This window comes from Sceloporus occidentalis, unplaced genomic scaffold (assembly GCF_023333645.1).
Source record: "Sceloporus occidentalis isolate IW3139 unplaced genomic scaffold, rSceOcc1.0.p SCAF_6, whole genome shotgun sequence".
Classification (NCBI taxonomy): domain Eukaryota; kingdom Metazoa; phylum Chordata; class Lepidosauria; order Squamata; family Phrynosomatidae; genus Sceloporus; species Sceloporus occidentalis.
In genome coordinates this window covers 52,943,381-52,962,856 of record NW_028316986.1, presented here as the reverse complement: position 1 = coordinate 52,962,856, position 19,476 = coordinate 52,943,381, and the positions used below count along the sequence as shown (strand labels likewise).

Below are 19,476 nucleotides of genomic sequence, written 5' to 3'. Positions count from 1 at the left end.
TGAGTTTTCCTAGACTTCAGTCTACTTCCTCAGATGCTTTTGGTATTATTATTATTATTATTGTGAAGTCGAAGGCATTCATGGCCGGCATCCATAGATTTTTATGGGTTTTTTGGGCTATGTGGCCATGTTCTAGAAGAGTTTCTCCACAGATGCTGATGAAACATCAGGAAGAAACTCTTCTAGCACTTGGCCACAGAGCCCGAAAAACCCACAAAAATATATTATTATTATTATTATTATTATTATTATTATTTAGAGATACGAAAGCTCATGCTGCCAATTTCTTTCGTTCACAGTGACTTTCAAAAAAAGTGCTACAAGATCTCTCTATCTCTCCATATTCAGTCCTATGGGTTTTCCTGGGTCTGGCAGCAGGAAAAACAACAACCCTCTGCTTTGATGGTGAGTTCCTGCATGGCAGAATGGGGGCTGGGCTGGATCATGGCCTCTTGTGGGAGGCTCTCTTCCAACTAGTCTCTGAGGAAAACCTTTGGAGGAAAAACCCATGACAGTTTCTGCCTATAAGTCTGAAAGGGCCTGAAGGCTGCCAGCCCCAAACTCAAAGGCATTGGTGGTGTTATTAGGAGGGACGTTAAACCAAGGGCGCCAAGGAAAGGGAGGAGGAAGCAGGGAGGGAGGGAGGCAAGGCCAAGGCCTCTGCCAACGAGGCGCATGGCTGCCTCCTGGGAGCACTAGGACCTTCCTGGCGAGGAGAGAGAGGAGAGGAGGGTGTCTGCCTGGGCTGGGGGCCTCTTCTGCCGCAGGCCCCGAACAACAGGCGGGAAGAGAAGCAGAAGCAGAAGCAGAAGGCGAAGGCGAAGGCGAAGGGGAGAGTTTGAGAGTGTAAGAGCGGGTCGGGAGGCTGCTCTGCGGGCGGGGTTTTGTGGTTGTGTGTTTTGTGTGTTTGTGTGGCACCGACTGGAGGGAACAGGTTGTAAACAGAGCTTGGAGGAAGGGGGGGAGTAGGGGCAAGGAGGCTAAACGCTCTCCTTCTCCTCCTCTTCCTCTTCACAGCAAAGGAGGACGTGGCTAAAGGGAGGAAAAAACTTTGACATAGAAATGTTAAACCGCATGCTCCTTAGTCCTGCCCAAAATGGAGGACGCTTTGGAATCACCTCCCTCTGACTTGTAGCTTGGAATTGGAGGACAGGAGGACTTGTCCTCCCTGTGAGGACAAGGTGACCAGATGTCCTTCTTCACTGCCCAGAAGGACAAGGCACCGCAGAATGGAGGGCATGCCCTAAAACATGGAGGGCTGAGACTAAAGAAAAGCTTTAAAAACACTCTTGGAAATGTAAATTGCATGCTGCTTAGTCCTGCTCAAAATGGAGGGCGCTTTGGAATGACCTCCCTGGCTTTTAGTTTACAATGGAGGGACAGGACTTGTCCTCCATGTGAGGACATGGTGACCAGATGCCCTTCATGTGAGGGCAGGGTCACTCCATGTGAGGACAAGGTGACCAGATGTCCTCCTCACCGTCCAGGAGGACAAGGCACCACAGAATGGAGGACATGCCAGAAAACATGGGGGACTGTCACTAAAGAAAAACATGACACACACCCATAGAAATGTAAAATACAGACTTCTATGCCTTTTACTCCCGGCTCATCCCCCCCCCCCCCAATCTTATAATCTCTCCTATGTCCTGCTCAAAATAGAGGACGCTTTGGAATTACCTCCTTGCTGTTGTAGGTTGAAATGGAGGACAGATCTTGGAAAAGGAGGATATCTGGTCAGCCTGTGAGGACACCCTGCAAGGACAGGTTGACTACTGTCCTTCTCTCACTGCCAGGGAGGACCAGGCACTGCAAAATGGAGGGCATTCAAGAAAAGTATAGGACGTGACTAAAGAAAAAACTTGAAATACACCCATAGAAATGTAAATTGCATGTTTCTATGCTTTTTACTCCTGTTTTTCCCCCCTCCTGCAGGTCTGATAATCTCAATGTCTTGCTCATAATGAAGGATGCTTTGGAATTACATCTCTGACTTGTAGGTTGAAATGGAGGACACATCCTGGAAAAGGAGGGCTTTTCCAGGACTTGCCCTCCATGTGAGGACAGGGTGACCATACGGGTGTCCTCACTGCAAAGCAGGAAAAAGCACTGCAAAATGGAGGACATTACCAAATCAAAGTTTAAAACACACCTGTAAAGTCACGCTCCTTAGTCCTGTTCAACATGGAGGACATTTTGGAATTGAGGCTAAAAAAGTGTTACTTGCCCAAGGTCACCCAGTGGGTTTGCATTGCTGAGCTGGTATTCGATGTATATGATCAAGTTAGTGTCACAACCTTACATTTTGTCAAGATGTTGTTCTCAGTTTAGATGGAGGACCTTTTGGAATTCATCCTGGAGAGAAGGATGAAATGTAGGACAGGTCCTGGAAAAGGAGGGCCAAGTCTGGTCACCCTGGCCCAAGGGCACACAATAGGTTTCCATGGCCAAGCAAGAAGGGGTTTGAACCCGCATCTCCCCAAAGGCAGGCTCCTCAGGTGGAGTTCTGTCACACCTTCCTGCCGCCCTTTGGCTTTGGGCCTTGGGCACATGGCGGTCCTCTGGAGGAAAAAAGTACTCTGTGGCCAGGGCAGCCAGGCTGTGCAGGAACACTCAAGGGATTAGTAGTTGTTGTTTTGTTGTGTGTCTGCAAGTCATTTTTTACTTAGTGGGGCGACCAGACACTCTCCTTTTGCAGAACATGTCCTACATTTCAGCCTTCTGTCCAGGAGGAATTTCCAAATGTCCTCCATCGTGAGCGTGACTAAGAAGCATGAATTTACATTACTATGAGTGTTTTTAGCTTTTGTTTGGGAATGGCCTGTACTTTTCTTGAAGGTCCTTCATTTTGTTGTGCCTTGCCCTCCTTTGCAGTAAGGACATCCGGTCACCCTGGACCCCAAGGCGAACCTATCATAGAGTTTTCTTGGCAAGTTTCTTCAGAGGGAGTTTGCCATTGCTATGGACATTGAGGCTGAGAGAGTGTGACTTGCCCAAGGCCACTCACTGAGTTTTTACACTTGAGTAGGGAATCGAACCCTGATCTCCAGTCGTAGTCCCAGCTCTCTTATTTGTTGTTAGCTGCCCTTGAGTTGATCTCGACTCATGGCAACCCTGTGAATGAGACACCTCCAAGACCAGGGGTCGGCAACCCCCGGCCCATGGGCCACATCCGGCTCGGCGAGGCCTTGGGACCAGACCGGGCCTGGTCCTGCCACCGATTGCCAAAGATCCTGCGCCGGTGGCAATTGGCGGCAGGACTGGGTCTCTCGCGTGGGGCCTTTGGCCTCTCGCCCTCGCGTGAGAAGTCAAAGGCCCCACGCCCTCGCGCGAGAGGTCAAGCGCCCTCAGCCGGCGGACAGGCAGGGCCAAGGAGCCTCGCTTCAGCCTGGTCCCTTCCATGGGTGGGCGGGGTGGGCAGGGCTGGAGTGAGGCTCCTTGGCTCTGCCTGGCTCCCCTCCGGGCAGGGCAGGAAGGGGGCGGGGGTCCTCCTCCTCCTTCCCTCCCTTCCTGCGGCTGCCAGACAGCCGCGGGCAGGGAAGAAGGGGAGTGGGGGAAGAGGAGGAGGAAGAGGAGCAGGAGGAGGGAGGAAAGAAGGAAGGAGGGAGGAGAAAGAAGGAGGAGGAGGAAGAAGGAGGAGGGAGGAAGGAAGGAGGAGGAGGAAGAAGAAGAGGAGGAGGAGGATTTCCATTCCATTTCTACAGGTCTGCTTTGTTTTAACAATGATAGTGGTGGTGATGGTGATGGTGATGGTGATATTGATATAAGCCAGCTTCTGAGGCCCAAATGTCTTCCATTTTGATGATGCCTAACAAACATGCATTTATATTAACTTTTTTAAAAAATCATCAATTTTTTTCGCATGTCCTCCATTTTTAAAAATGTGTCCTCCATTTGAAAATGTCCTATATTATTTAATTATTTATTTTTTGTCTTCGGTCCCCCAGTTGTCTGAGGGACAGCAACCTGGCCCCCGGCTCAAAAAGGTTGCCTACCCCTGTCCAAGACCGTCCTCAGCAGTTCCTGCAGATTCAGAGCCTCCCTGAATGAGTCTAACCATCTAGCATGTGGTCTTCCTCTCTTTCTACTGCCTTCCACCTTTCCCAGCATCATTGTCTTTTCAGTGGTTGTAGTTCTTGTGTACCTTCAAGTCGTTTCTGACTTGGACCAACCCTAAATTAAATCTGTCACGATGCAGGGGATAACCACTGTGGTATACCTGCTGCACAGAACCACAGTGCTGTGAGGTACACAAAAATCATTGACCATGCAACCTCACTGCAGGCTTACTTTGAATGAGCATGCATGCCTTTGTGTCTAATGTCTGTTTTTAGCTTCCATGTATATTTCTCATGCCTGTCTTATCTTAATCTAATCTTGTTTAAACTATGTCTGTGTGTACTGGGGTGTCATGTCATCCAGGTGCACAGGCAGCAGGATTCACAGCTTGTTTTGTCCTTGATGTCCACTTTACAGGGCTGGCTCTGTGTGTACAATTCTCTGGTTTCTGAAGGTCACAACTTCGAATGCAAATCTGTTAACCACAAGACAGTTCTCTTGCAGGATCTAATTCCCCCCACCCACCCATTCCTTGCATTGCCCCAAGGGATACGGTGCAACCCCAATGGTGCTAAAAGCTGTTTACATTCCTAGAACAATGTTACATAGGCCAGTCAGGGCAGGAAAGGAAGGTGTGAGGAAGGAATCAGTAGGATTGCTAGCTAGGTTGCAATCCACAGATTGTTGGATGTCATCTGCAACTGTGTGGGACAGATAACTCAAAAGAGCAGGAGAACAGCAGGACAGGAGAATCCCAATAGTGTCCCCTTTGGCTGCTGTGACATTTCTCCTAAGAGGGTGCCTTCAGAACTTTTCTTGTCCTGCGTCTCTCAGGTTCTTTCACGCATCTGTACATTCCTTCACCTATAAGATCCCTATACAGTATGTTCTAATGTCCCTTAACCAGCCAGTTCTGATAGCACTGTGTCTGATTTGATCTCATATTCAATAAATAAACATGTGAATTGGCAACTGCTGCTGATTTAGATGTTTGACCTTGGGGGAAATCCTTGAAGCTCTCAGTCTGCCTACAGTTTCCCTTCTTTCCCGAGGAGACAGCTTTACTGCAGCAGGTTGGGAAGCTGAGTCTGGCAAAGACATTTGACATGTCTGTGAAGATGATGAAGAGGTGCTTTTTGCTAAGAGCCACATCATTGTTCTTTAGCCTTGCTGGTTCCAAATGCTAGGCAGATATTGATTGGATTGCTGCCCTAAAGAGCTTAAAGTGTGATTAATGACAGCCATGCGGCAAATAAACAGTGGGATGGGGAATGAGGCAATAGTGCAAATTATGGACATTTGTATACAAGTGTCTGCACCTCCCATTTTCAGAGGAAAAGGCCTTCTCTTACTCTTCCTCATGAACCTTTGCAATCTCCCAAATAAGCTGTACCATAGGTACCTGCACAACTTGGCTGTAGGTAGGGGCCAAAATTAAAATAGGCTAAACTTATTCAGGCCACAGATAGGTTTTAATTTATTATTATTATAATAAGAGAAAGAGAAAAAATAGCACAAAAATTGCATATTCTATCATAATTTTTTTAAAAAAATTCAACAGGTCTAGTGATGACCACTTGTTGCAGGAGTAAAGGGATTATACGAATGACAGATCAAAAGTGGGAAATTGCTGGCACCGCTTGCAAAAAATGGAGGGGAGGGCTTGCCAAGCAACTGGGGTGAGAGGGGAGGCATGTTCCACCCAACTTCCCACCCTCTGACCTTTATCCCTCCCCCTCCAAATGACCTGAGCAGGATCAGGGGAAAGTTCACATCCCCCCCAGCACGGTGAAAAAAAGGGTTATCCAAGAAGAAACGGGAGAAAACCCACTTTCGGAAAACTTGCATTAAGGGAGATTTTCCCCGGTATCACCTCGATTCGGGTGTGCAAAAACCGTCGCCAGTGTGAATTATTCGCTTCTAAGCTGGTTTGCAATCTAATCTATAATGTAGTGTGAATGACCCTAGGTTGGCTTATTTGAATACATGTTGATTGTGATGCTGTGTAAGCTTGACTCCTGAAATAATCTTTACCTAACTAACCAGAAACGTACAATTAACGTGCAGTAGTATGAAATCAGTGTTTTCAACTAGATGGAGGAAAGATACTAATTGTGCTACTTTTTGGTAGATGCTGGCTTTTGTTTTGTTTATCTGGGATGATGATGAGAAGCCAAAATGAGAGTCCTGCATAATCTTTAAGTAGACCTTGGGAACGTTTTTTCTTTCTTCCTTTTGCTACAATTCCCACAGTTCCTTAGCCAGCATGGCCACTGACCAAGCAATGCCTTATAGTAATTGTTCCAAGCTCTGTCGTAAACATTAGTGCATTAGCTTTCATAAACTAGAGCACATTATTTTAAAAAAGATTCCCATAAAAAAATTCAAGCAGATTCCTTGGAACTAGTACTGAATGAACTAGAACAACTGTTGGTATATAAGAAGAAAATCAGCCTTATATTCAACTCTTTGAATGAGATGTGGTGTGTGTGTGTGTGTTCACATGCATACTGTAGGTGTTTAGACACTTGGAGAATAGCTACAGTGAATAGACAAATTCTGATAATGGAAGACACAGAACTTCATAGCTTCTCATTTCTTTAGCTTCAGGTGCAGCTGTGGTGTTTATGGGCCCGAACAGACAGGCCAAAATAAAGCTGCTTCAGGTCACTTTGGAGGTATGCTATTAAATGACACATACATCTTAAGAGGCCAGAAGCTGTGCCAAAGCTGCACTCCAGTCCATAGGACCGAAGCGTGGCTTTGGCACAGCTTCTGGCCGCTTAGGAAACATGCATCATTGAAACAGCATACCTCCAAAGTGACCCGAAGCAGCTTTATTTTAGCTTGTCTATTCGGGCCCAGAATTACTTCATTTAATTGATCCATAGACCATTTATCATACCTAGAAAAAATCCTCAAGGCCATTTACAGTAGAAGATGAAGAAACCAAAACAAACATTAAAATGTAAGACACATTAATGATGTTAAAATCCTCAATCAAAACATTTTAAAATGAGAAATTTTAAACCACAGCAAATAACAGACTAGATAGCAGATTAGGCTTGAGGGTTTGTTATGATAACATACAAACATGTAATCTACCACCGCCCATTGGGAAGCCCTTTGATAGTCTGGATAAAAGGGGCTCCTGTAAGAATGGCACACAAAGTGAGTTGCTTGAAATACCATCCTTGTTGTGCTAATTGTTGTGCAGGATAGCCACTTGACACCTGTGGAAGAGTTTCTACCACTGGGATGTATTCATTGCTTTGAGCCAAAAAATGAATCCTGCAAACTCCAGTCACTTTGGCAGTTGTGGCAGATAAAACTGCCTTAATCTTCATCCTTGTGGCTGTTGTCCTCTATGATATGTCAGCCTTATACCAGGTATGGTGGGGCTGTTGGACACACAGTGATGATATTCTCAGCAACCAGCTCTCTGGTCTCCACACAACAAAAATGGTTTCAGAGCATTCACTGTACCAGTTCTAGCCAAGCACTGATTTACCGTAATTCTTGTGCTTTACATTGTTTTCTGGATTTGCACAGACGCTGATCTTTTTGCAGTTGCTTGCTTTTCTGCACACTTTTCCTGAAACATCCATTTGCTTGACCTATGGATGTTATAACCTTATATGCAATAGTAGTTGTACTTCTGACTGTTCAGAACACTTTGCAGGTAGTCTCTGTACGGCCCAGAAAAACTGGACTGCAGATTGGTCCTCAGCCTGAAGTCAGATGGAAAACAGCAGTATGGGGGAGAAGATAGACCTTGAAAAGCTCTTTGGACTACAGCTCCCAGAATCACCCATTAGCTATTAGATTCTGGGAGCTGTAGTCCAGACAAACTTAACTTTTCCCAAGCTCAGACTCTAAGATAGGTCACTCTTTTCTATATTGCAATTTTCTATCTAATTTCAGGCTGCCAGCATGACATAGTGGTTTGAGTGTAGAACTGTGATTCTGGAGACCAGGGTTTGATTCCCGCTCAGCCATGAAATCCACTGGGTGACCTTGCACAAGTCACATGCTCTCAGCCTCAGGGGAAGGCAATGGCAAACCTCTTCTGACCAAATCTTCCAAAAAACAAAAACGTGATAGGTTCACTTTAGGGTTGCCGTAAATCAGAAATGATTTGAAGGCAAACAACATACACAGGGTGACTTGCATTAAACCTTCAGCAAGTTACATTTAAGATAACATTTGAAGGAAAGGAAAAATCTGGATCAGTAAGAGCCAGAGGTCACAGGGTCATGGTGCCATAACTTTTAGATTAGGAGGACTGATAATGTCATCATCTTCCCCATACTCTCTTCCCTCAGCTTAACTGCAATCCTGACAGTAAGCGGGGAGAAGAATGGTAACTTTTTCAGGGGTGGACAATATATTGTTGTGAATTTGTGCAGTGGTATGATCTTGAATGGACAGTTAAGATCCATTAGCTTTACAAAAGACCTGCTCTGACTAAGGTTGCAAACTGCTTGTTTTGATTTGTGGATGTAGATCAACACAGATGCCTGTATTTGTAGACTGTCCTTGGGAACCTGACTGCGGGAAATGTAATGATGAATGCAATGCCACTTCAGCCTATGCTGTGGGTTACTCACTGTGCTGACCAATTTTTGACCATAGGGAGAGATGTGGTTATGATGGCTTGTGTTGATGGGAGATGAGTCATATCTATTTCAGGCCCACTACTGTCTTCTTTTCTAAAAGTGGTAGTGCATTTGAAGAGAAGGCTGATGCCTATTAGAGAAGGCTTGGTGATGTTTAATTCTTTTGAAGACCACATTGCTGTGTTATGTAGTGATCTAAATGTTGGATGATAGAGATTATCAGATGGTGGTGGTGGGGGGGGGGGAGCCAGGGATAAAAGGCATACCCCCAACATAATTGCATGATTGTGCTGAAGATTTTCAGACACATCCAGTCCTCATCCAGGACTTATCCCATGAAGATCCAGGAATGCTCCAGCAACAAATTCTTCACATGACTTCTCCATGTATGGTTTGTTGCTGGAGCATTCCTGGATCTTAACAGGATAAGTCCTGGAGGAGATGGAGGAGACACCATCTGAAAATCTTCGGTGCGATTGCGAGATTATGCTGGGAGTATGCCTTTTACTCCCGGCTTTTTTTCTCCATTTGATAACCTCCAATTCTCTAGAGATGAGGGTTTAGATCCTCACCATGGAAATCCACTGGGTGACCTTGGGTGAATCACACTCTCTCAGCTTCAGAGAAGAGCAAAAGCAAATACCTTCTGAAGCAATCTTGCAAGGAAAACCCCATGATAGGTATTTCCTAGGATGGCCATGAGTAGGAAACAATTTGGAGGCACACCATCACCACCAGAACATTGCTGCAGGGATACTCTTTTGGGAAGATGCATGTTGGCATTAGGTGGAGCCTGAAGCAAAAGTAGTTAGAGTCATAGTGATGGGGGGGGGGGGGGTTTGCAGTACTGTTTGATTATATAATATGTAGACTTTTTTTCCTCTGGGGCACCTTGTCTCTCCATGAAATAAGAGGCCCCATTCTCACTGGCACTTTTGCCCTGGAAGGAACTGGGCACATTCGGAGGGGGGGGGGGCCTCCCGAATCTCTCCGTAAGCAAGTGCCCACTACAAATGAGGGGCATTTTAACCCGAATGCCCTCTTAGAGAAATCGGGTTTAACATGAAGGTACCTGGCTGTCAATCAAATTTAGTTCCGCGATCGTCATAGGTGACGTTTCCAGCACTCATTGGGGCATCGGAAGTGTGCTTCCCCCTCCTTTTTTTTTTTAAAGAGCCAGGTGCCAGAATGCGCAGATTCTGTCAAATTAAAAACTTCATGTGTGTGTGTTGTGGGCATTGGGGTCAGTGCAGGTTATGATCTGCCCTTGGCCCCATTTTCAACCCAAAATGCAAGCTAATGCCATCTTTGCATTCTGTATCCCTCCTCCTTGCCACCCCAGAATGCCTCATACACATGTAATAATAATAATAATAATAATAATAATAATAATAATAAATTCCACACCTCGTAAATGCCAGAAAAGGAAGCGATGCCATGCATTCTTTAGGCTACCCCTGAATTCCTTAGAGACAGTAGCAAAAGCATGTATCAATTTGCCAATTTGCCAAATTGGAAAGAGAAACATTGTAACATTTGCATTGTAGCATTCATTCCCAAAGGAAAAAAAGTTTTTTTGCAAAGTACTCTTTGCAACATTTTCCCTTTTCTGGAAGCAAGGAAATGAAAGGGAAAGTGAACAAGCAGCTAGCCACAGTTCTGTCTGTCTGTCTGTCTGTCTGTCTGTCTGTCTATCTATCTATCTATCTATCTATCTATCTATCTATCTAATATATATCTACTACCTGAAGCAAAAAATGTGCATTTTTTGTCAAAAATAATTTAAAAAAATAAAAGGGGGGGAAGGTGCCTGATGGGAGCTCCATTCATTCCCTGCCTCTGACCTGACCTGACCTGACCCTTACATTCTTTTCAGAGGAGATTTGCCATTGCCTTCCACTGAGGCTGAGAGAGAGTGACCTGTCAGTTCCAACTAAAGTAGACCCATGGAATCAATTATTATTATTATTATTATTATTATTATTATTAACCTTTATTTATAAAGCGCTGTAAATTTACACAGCGCTGTACATACAATCTTTTTAATTGGACGGTTCCCTGCCCTAAGGCTTACAATCTAAAAAGACACGACACAAAAGGAGAAGGGAGTGGTCGTGGGGAAGGGGATGAGGTCCAGCAGTTCTTCTCTACCTCGAAGGCCTAGATCAGGGGCGATGGACTGGAGGGAGGACATAGCAATACAGGAAATGATTCAATTGGAAATAAAAGGGAAATGCAGTGCAGGCATTCTGACTGTAGCATCCGCATATAATAATAATAATAATAATAATAATAATAATAATGGCTCTTAAGTTCCAGGAGCAAGAGGAAATGAAAGGGAAATGTAACGCAGGCGTTTTGGTTGTAGCATCCACATATAACACAAATAATAATAATAATAATAATAATAACGGCTCTTAAGTTCCAGGAGCAAGAGGAATTGAAAGTAGCACAAGCAAGCACACACACATTCTATGTCAACCAAAAAATCATGCGCATAGATTGTCAAAAATAAAAAATAAAAAGAGAGAGGTGCTCCTTCCTCAACCTGGTTTCCCTCCATCCCTCCTCCGGCTTGGCCCCGCAGCCCAATTTCCCATCCCTCCTCCTCCTCCTTCCTTCCGACCCTCCCCTCCCTCTGAGCAGCCCTGGCTCCTTCATCCTCCTTTTCCTGCTCCTATAGAATGCCCTCCATGGCCCCCTTCTTCCCATGGCTCCTTCATCCTCCTCCTCCTCCTCCATCACTTTCTCCAGTCCCCCCCCTGCCCTCCCTCTGACTGCCCTCTGAAGCCCCCATCACCCCAATTTCCCCTTTTTGCCTGTCACCCTGCCTCCTGTCATATTCCCCTTTTTCCTCCAGCTCTTTCCTCCTCCTCCTCCTCCGATGAGGGGAGGGAATTCTCTGCCCTCTGCCCGCCCTCTGACCTAAATCCCTCCCCTGAACTTGCCCCGATCATGATTGGGGGCAAGTTCATATTCAGCAGAACCCGTTTTTTTTCAAAAGGAACGGCTTTTAACCTGATTCTGAATGTCCCGGGCTAAGGGCATTTGCCGTGGAACTCTGGTTCATGCCTTGAATTGTGACAGATTCGTAGCGAATATGAACTTCATGTGGAAGAATTGATTCCTGATCTGGGGTAAAATGTAGTCTGAATGGGCCCATTATAAGTGCTTGCTCTTCTTTGGATCTTGATTTTCCTTGTTGTTGTTAACTGCCTTCAACAACATCTCCAGGACCCCCTATCCTCCACTGCTCTGCTTAGGTTTTGCAAATTCAGGTCTGTGACCTTCTTGATTGAGTCCAGCCATCTGGTGTGTGATCTTCTATGATTCCTCTCTTTCTACTGCTTTCCACCTTTCATAGCATTATTGGTTTATGAGTCATGCTTTCTCATGTTGTGACCAAGTATGACAGCCTCACTTTCATCATCTTGGCTTCCAAGGAGAGTTCAGGCTTGATCAGTTCAAGAACCCATTTGTTCTAGGACCCATTTTTTCAACTCCTATTTGCTTTTATTAGGCTCTCCTAAAACCAGTATCAAGAATGTATGTCTCTTATCCACTTTTTCCCTTGTTGCTTTACCTGTTTGTTTGGGGAAAAAAATCCCCCTCATTTAATTCTTTCTGCATATCAGGGTGGTTATTACTACCCTGGTAAATTTATGCTTACATTCCAGCCTAATGCTTAGACCACCTCTGAGATTCTGTAACTCTGTAGATTGCCTTCATAATACTTGACCCAGCGTGACATTTGGCTGTTCAGTCAGCTGCTGTCTGAACTAGTCAAGTGATTCTTCCCTTGGGATTGGATCCCTCCAACTCTAGGTGGGGTAGCAGACTGTTCTTGCATAAGGAGAACTCTGGACAAAGGTTAATGTCTTATTACCACCTCATCTTGCCTATGATTAGGGAAGCATGCTCTAATGCGCATGGCTAATGATATAACCAGCACTTGGTGGAGGATTCCTTTTAGTGACTACAACTTACAGACTCCCCAAGCCACTTTTACAAACTCTGAATGTAACCTAATACCCCAAAGAGTTTTATTTTATAAAAACAAATCTTGTGTTTGTTCCAAATCTGGGATGGTGGGTACCTTCTTTTTTTTTACAAGGACACCCCCAAATGAATCACTCATAGTATGCCACCACTTAGTCTGCCTAGCCCCTCTGCCAATGTCTCCTTCCTTCAGCCCAGTGGTAGGGTGGGGAAGGGCAAGGAAAGCATTTTGGATTCTCTTTCCTAAAATGCAGGCAGATAGGGTGTGAAAATCCCCCTATGGATGCTCAAAATCTGTGGATGCTCAAGTCCCATTATTTACAATGGGGTGGTAAAATAGTGTCCCTTTTGTTATAACAAACATGCTTTGCTTGTTTTTAACTTATCTGTAAGTCACTCTAGGGCAGTGGTGGCGAGCCTATGGCACACGTGCCCTCTCTGGCATGCGAAGCCATTTCTGAGGGCATGCAGAGAGATAAGGGGGCAGGGAAAGAGTAGGAACATACGGACGCCTGTTCCTCCTCTTCCCCCACCCTCCCGTGCCTTTAGCTGCCTCTCTGGAAACAGCCGAAGGCCTGGGAGGGCAGGGAAGAGAAGGAAGAGCTGCATACCTGTTCCTCTTCTCCCCCCTCCCCTTCAGCTGTCTCCAGGGAAGTCTTGTCCCCTGGTTGTCCTGTCCCCAGAAGGCAGAAGTCCCACCCCTGGAAGTTCCCTCCCTGGCACTGGGTAACACCAGGTGCCGGAATGCCTTTGAGTTTGGGCACTCGGTCTCTAGGGGCTTTTCCAGCTGAGGAAGGGGGTATAAATTGTTTAGGTAAATATATTAACTACTGTAATTTGAATGTGTAGTGTCTATAAACATTTGATTTTGAATGTAACCTCTTCACCTTTCTGTCACAGTTTGACAACAGCTACAGGGCTAAGACACCTGATCCTGTCCAATCTTGGAAACTAAGCAGGGTCAGCCAGGAGATTGCCAATGAATACCAAGTTTTGTGGGCTAAATTACTGAAGAAGGAATTGGCAAAACCAGCTCTGAGTATTCTTTGGCAAAGATAACACTATGAAATTCATGGGGTTGCTTTAAGTCAACAGGTGACTTGAAAATGTGTGCATGTGCATACACACACACACACACACACACACCTGGCAAAATCAAGGTTTGCTTTTTGGAATATTTTTGGGAAATTTTTCAAGCCATGGGTGGTTGAATCCAAAGATGCAGAATCTGTGGCAATGGAGTAATGGCTCTGGTTCTTTTATTATTGTGTGAGTATTTATTTCATGTTTGCCTTTTTTTTTTGAGACTGTAGTTTATTTTTCCCTGTGAGATCCATCCTAGAAATGTACTGGACTGGTGGTGTGCATGTTTTTTTAGAATAAAAATAAATGAGAGACAAAACAGCAGAAGAAATGGAAAGAAAATTTTAAAAAAGCTGATAAAAATATGCCAACAATTGAAGTTTAATTTCTGCCTCAGTCAGTTTGTCTAAACCATTTGTTTTCACCCCTCTTTATTCTGTAAAGAGTCTATACCAAGAGAGAGGGAATGTATGGTCCTCTAGATGTTATTAACATACAACTCTCATCAGACTTAGTCATCATATATGCAATGGTGAGGGATTAATGAGTGTAACTGGAGGGCTACAGTATCATAACCCTGGTTTACATTTTAAGCTTCTAGTCCTCAAGCCCTTTTTCGGCATACTGAAGTCAGTGAAGAAAGTATTGGTTTGTAATTTCTGATGTTAGAAACTTGGCCAGAATTTAGAGATACATTCATTAGCAAGATTATAGAGTGGTTAGCTTCTTAACTGTTAGAATATTGGAACTTGGGAAATCTAGGATCTATTCCCTGCTGACCTGTGGAAACCTTGGGACATTAATTATCTTTCAGTTTGACCTACCTAGCAGGATTACTATGAGGATGAAGTGGGGAGGAAGAGAGCAAATTAATGCTTCTTTGAGCTCACTGGAAGAAAAGCAAGCTACAAATAGAACTAATAAATAAAATAAAAATTATATAGCTTAATTCCCATATGCATTAAATTCCTGTAATTGGAGCCAGAATGTGAAGTGTCAAGGCAATCAGGCTCTGCTTTTCCCCAATGTGTCTTATTTGTTTTTTCTCATATGAAAGAGAAATAACATGCTGTGTATCATGTGCTACTACAGCTGCAGTGCTAGAATGTGACTTCTAACACACTATTTAATATTCTTGCAAAGTAATGTTTGCAGAGGCATTCCAAAAATTTAATCCTAACCATAGCATCCTATAGGCCAAAACATACTGCAGAAATAATCCAGTTACCACTTTAACTGCCCTGGCTCATTGCTAGCGAATTCTGGGAATTTTGTGAGACATTTAGCCCTCATTTTCAGAGAACTCTGGTGCCACAATAAACTACAATTCCCAGGATTCCCTAGCACTGATCTAGGGCAATTAAAGCAGTCTCAAACTGGATTATTTCTGCAGTGTACAATGTGCTCAACAAAAAGAAAGAAACTGACATCTGTAATACTTTTTCGTTATTAAATTCTGTATCAATATGATAAAAAGGATGCTAAACATATTACAGATGGCATACACCCATACAAACATAAATATGAAAGCGCTACAATATTGATTCCACAATCATACCCCCCCAAAGCCCATACTACATATAACCTCACAACATAGTACTAAAATACTTTGATTGTGTCTTCCTGCTTAGCAAGGGGTTGGACTGGAAAATCCTTGTGGTCTCTTCCATATCTATCATTCTGTTATACCAAAGTGGCTGGATTTTTGTTCAAGTACAAAACATGTGATTCAGAAGACATGTTTCATTATAACTTCTCTGGTCACTTCCTAGCAGATGACTTGCATGTTTAATTTACTTTTAATTGGAGTCAAGTGCTAACACATTAAAATCATTACAACAGATTATTGAATATGTGCACAAAATGATTGAATGGAGTGTCCTGTCCAGTGTTTTGCACAACTTACAAGGAATACTATTTCTTCTCTCCCATTTTTCTATAAGTACTGTGTCCCATTGCTGTACCATTTCTTATTTTTCTTGATCAAATAATACCAAGGTTTTGCAGCTGCACTGATGTCTCCTTCCTAGAGTGTGTGTGTATGTGTATGCATGACAGAGAACTACTATAATACCATACTAATCAATGCAGAGAGAAATAGAAAATGACAATAAAAAAGAAAAAAAAATACAAGGGACCTCTCCCATAAAATTCAAGTAATTTAATCCAAGAGTGGGGTTGCTATACAACCATCAGGGGAACGTATTTCACAACAAAGTATGAATAAAAAGCTGATGGAAGCAATACACTGAAGAACTATATAAATGAGATGAAAAGATGACAGATTCATCCAAGAAAGAACCATTTGAAGATGAACTTACAATTCTAGAAAATGAAATGGGAGCTGTACTCAGAGCACTTAGAAGGAATAAATTACCAAGAATGGTTGGCACACCAATAGAGCTGCCTAAACCAACTGATGCAGAATCTACTCTAGTTCTAACTAAAATGTGTCAACAAATATGGAAAACAAAACAATGGCCCACAGGCTGGAAACACTCAATATACATTCTAATTCAATTCACTCAATATGCATTCTAATTCCAAAGAAAGGGGACACCACATAATAATAAATTGGAAACTAGCAATATTTTTCAAGTAGTTTTTCAAAGTTCTGATCAGGACCAACCATGTGACAGGACAATGATGTGTGAAAACATCGTAGTCTATCTCATTCACATAAAGGTACAGCCAGATTATCTGGTTTTATTACAGTATCTATTATAAATAGATCTATGATACTATTCAGTGGCTACCTGCTGCATTTTTGTAGCCTCCAATTAAAAAAAACTCATTCCATCTAGTGGAAGATTTTCATTTTCTTAACTCATAACTATTGCAATAGGACATTTTTGTTTTTGAATGCTGGGAAAACATGATATTCCAATGCATAATTTATGGCTCTCCAAGTGTAGATGCTATACAACTTCCATCATCACTCACCATTGAGTATGCTGATGTGGGCTTATGAGGATTGCAGTTCAGCAACATCAAAAGAGCCACAATTTGTGCCTTAAGATATCTAAATCTTCTGCAGTAGATGGTGGATGGGTGGGGGCTGGGGGTAGTGTTGATCCACAGTTGGGTAATATTGATATGAAACCACTAAAATACAGTAGATGAGCTTTCAAATACTCCAGGACTCTTTATTAGGGTGAGTGCTGCAGAAGTTGGAATAGAGGATGAAACAAAAATGTCCAGAAATCATTCTGTCCCTGTCTGATGAGTAATAACAATAATAATAATAATAATAATAATAATAAGCTTTGTTTGTATACCACTTTTCTGTGGACGATCAAAGCGGTTTCCAATATCAGATTAACAATACATAACACATCATGACCCTCAAGATGGTGGTCGGGAGGAGGGCTCTTCTTCTTGGCAGGCAGAGGCCTGTTGTTTCTTGCCTGCTTCTCTCCCCTCAAGATGGTGGTCGGGAGGAGGGCTCTTCTTCTTGGCAGATGTTTATGATGTTTTTGGGCTGATGTTTATTTGTGTATTATTATGTTTTACTTGATGTTTGACCAGTTGCTTGTAATAAATTTATATATATTCTGTCCATATATTGCAACTGTTATCTCTACAGTGATTCCTCCACATTTGCTGGAGTTAGGAGTGAAGGACCTCCATGAATGTGGAAAAACTGCAAATAAAAAACTACTATTCTTTTTACCTGAGAGGACATTTCTCTAGGAATCTTCTGATCCTCTAGTGCAACTCTGTGGTTAGCATCTGCCAGACATTGATCATAGAATCATGCTGGAGGACCTAGAGAATTGTTTTCTCTAGGAACTTCTGGTTCTCCAGCACAACTCTATGGTCAACTGACAAGAGTTGTGCTTGAGGACCTAGAGATTCATAGAGAGAACATATTAATCAAATCTGCAAAAGTCAAATCCGTAGATGTGGAGGGCCAACTGTACCATTTTCACTTAAATTCTTTTTTATTGACTCAGAGATATTTTAGTAGTCCAACAAAAATATTACTCAGCTCTGATTTAAAAAAAATAGTAATGATACATAGAGTTATGTTTCTTTGCTATGTTAATCTATTGCAATTAGATGTATCTGGAAAGGTCCTAGAATGTTCATGCTTATTCCCTAAGACAATGAACGGTAGGGCCCTCTCTGTGATTTCTGTTGCAAAAACTACAGCTGGTGTGATGGTTCACATTATTTCTTGCACTGCCAACTCCTTAAGGCAGGAATAGTAAACCTGCAAACCTTGGACTCTTATTTTCCAGCAGCCCAAGACAGTATGGCCAGTGATGAGGAATCCTGGGAGCTGCACTCCAACAGCATCTGGAGATGCTCATGATTTCCACCCCTGAGGTAAAATATTCTTGTAAGCATTCCCTCCCAGGCAATGTTCTTCGTAATTATTTTGGGGCAAACAAAAGAAATGCTGCTGGAAAATTACTAGGTCTGAACAAACCTAAGGCTTCAGTTCATGATTTCCCTCTTCTTGCCTCTCAAAAAGACACAGTTTGTGTTGTTCTGACACAGTTTGCTAGAATTACAGCCTTGGACTGACTCCCTGCATGAGAGTGATAAAGCAGTCTCTCTTTTTCAGAAGCAAAATACATTTTCTGCACTGGCACCAAGGTAAGGGAATAATTTCTAATGTCTTTAAAACAAAACAAGATGGACTAATTTGGTTTCAAAGAGGCCTATTCTTTGTCCTGGGCCTCTTGGGCAGTGCTCCTGAAGAAAAGCATGCCAGTCACAGCAAGTTGTTTCTAGGTCACATACTTAGCATCCTCCAGACATGTTGGACTTCATCTCCCATCACCAGCCCATACAACAGCAGCTGTGGGAAGTATAGTCAATGGAAGCAGACACCTGCTGAAGCTGATCAGAAAAAGGAGTGGGCATTCAGAGGCAGAGGAAGGTGTCTGATTTCCTCCTCTGTAAGATTTAAATATACTCCCCTTAGTTGGTGCAATCAGTATTATGATTTATGTGAGTAGTTCACTATCTTCCCTCTCATTCTAGTCCAACCTGTCTGGAAGGCACTAGGTTGGGAGAGGCAACTGTAACTTACTTTTGAAACAGAAGGGCCTTGCTAATAGTGGAGCCTTGCCACAGACATAGTCTGTCCTTTCAACTTTACCAGCTGCTGACATCTGCCAGCTGTTTGTCTATGATCATGTCAGCTGCATAGAATCTTGTAAGTAAGAGGGCAAATGCTGGCATCTGCTGTATAGCCTTGTTTGGATTTTCTGGATTTAAGAAAGCAGTATGGCCTGCAGCCGTGATTCTGATGTTTCCACTATTCAGTTAGCCAACAGTTCTTTGATATTTCTCTAGATTTAGCTATGAGAGCACACATGTTTTTATTTTAACTTATCATACCTGCCACCTTTTTCCCAAGGCAGCTCACAACATGAATAGGAACAGAATATTTAGAGCTAAAACCAATAGTGTACAATGTTTTCAGATGTATACTTGAATTTTAATTGAAAGTGAAAACAGCATTTTTATGTTTAACTTTGACATATTGCTACCTGGGCTCAAGGGAAAACTGCTTTAATATGAGTGCTTGGAAAAGTTTTTTTTTATTATTGTAAGTCCCAGAATCTACAGTAGCCATGCTCTCTGGGGGATGCTGGAAGTTATAGTTCAAAAAAGTAACTTATCCAAACTTAGCTTAATACATAGGTAAAGGTAAAGCAGGACATGTGTGACAGCAGCTTGCATTATTATTATTATTATT

General features: G+C 43.1%; 1 protein-coding gene across 4 annotated transcripts in view; it reads left to right on the top strand.

Annotated features, from left to right (window-relative positions):
* The first annotated feature begins 661 nt into the window (after positions 1-661).
* SLC29A1 (solute carrier family 29 member 1 (Augustine blood group)) overlaps positions 662-19,476 on the top strand; it is a 121,746-nt gene continuing 102,931 nt past the window's right edge. For 2 of the 4 annotated variants that reach the window (XM_089529633.1, XM_089529631.1), the window contains exons 1-2: positions 662-846; positions 18,005-18,092. The gene's annotated coding sequence lies outside the window, so the exon portion shown is untranslated. The remainder of the gene's footprint in view (positions 847-18,004; positions 18,093-19,476) is intronic. The other 2 variants (XM_089529634.1, XM_089529635.1) reach the window with 2 other exon arrangements.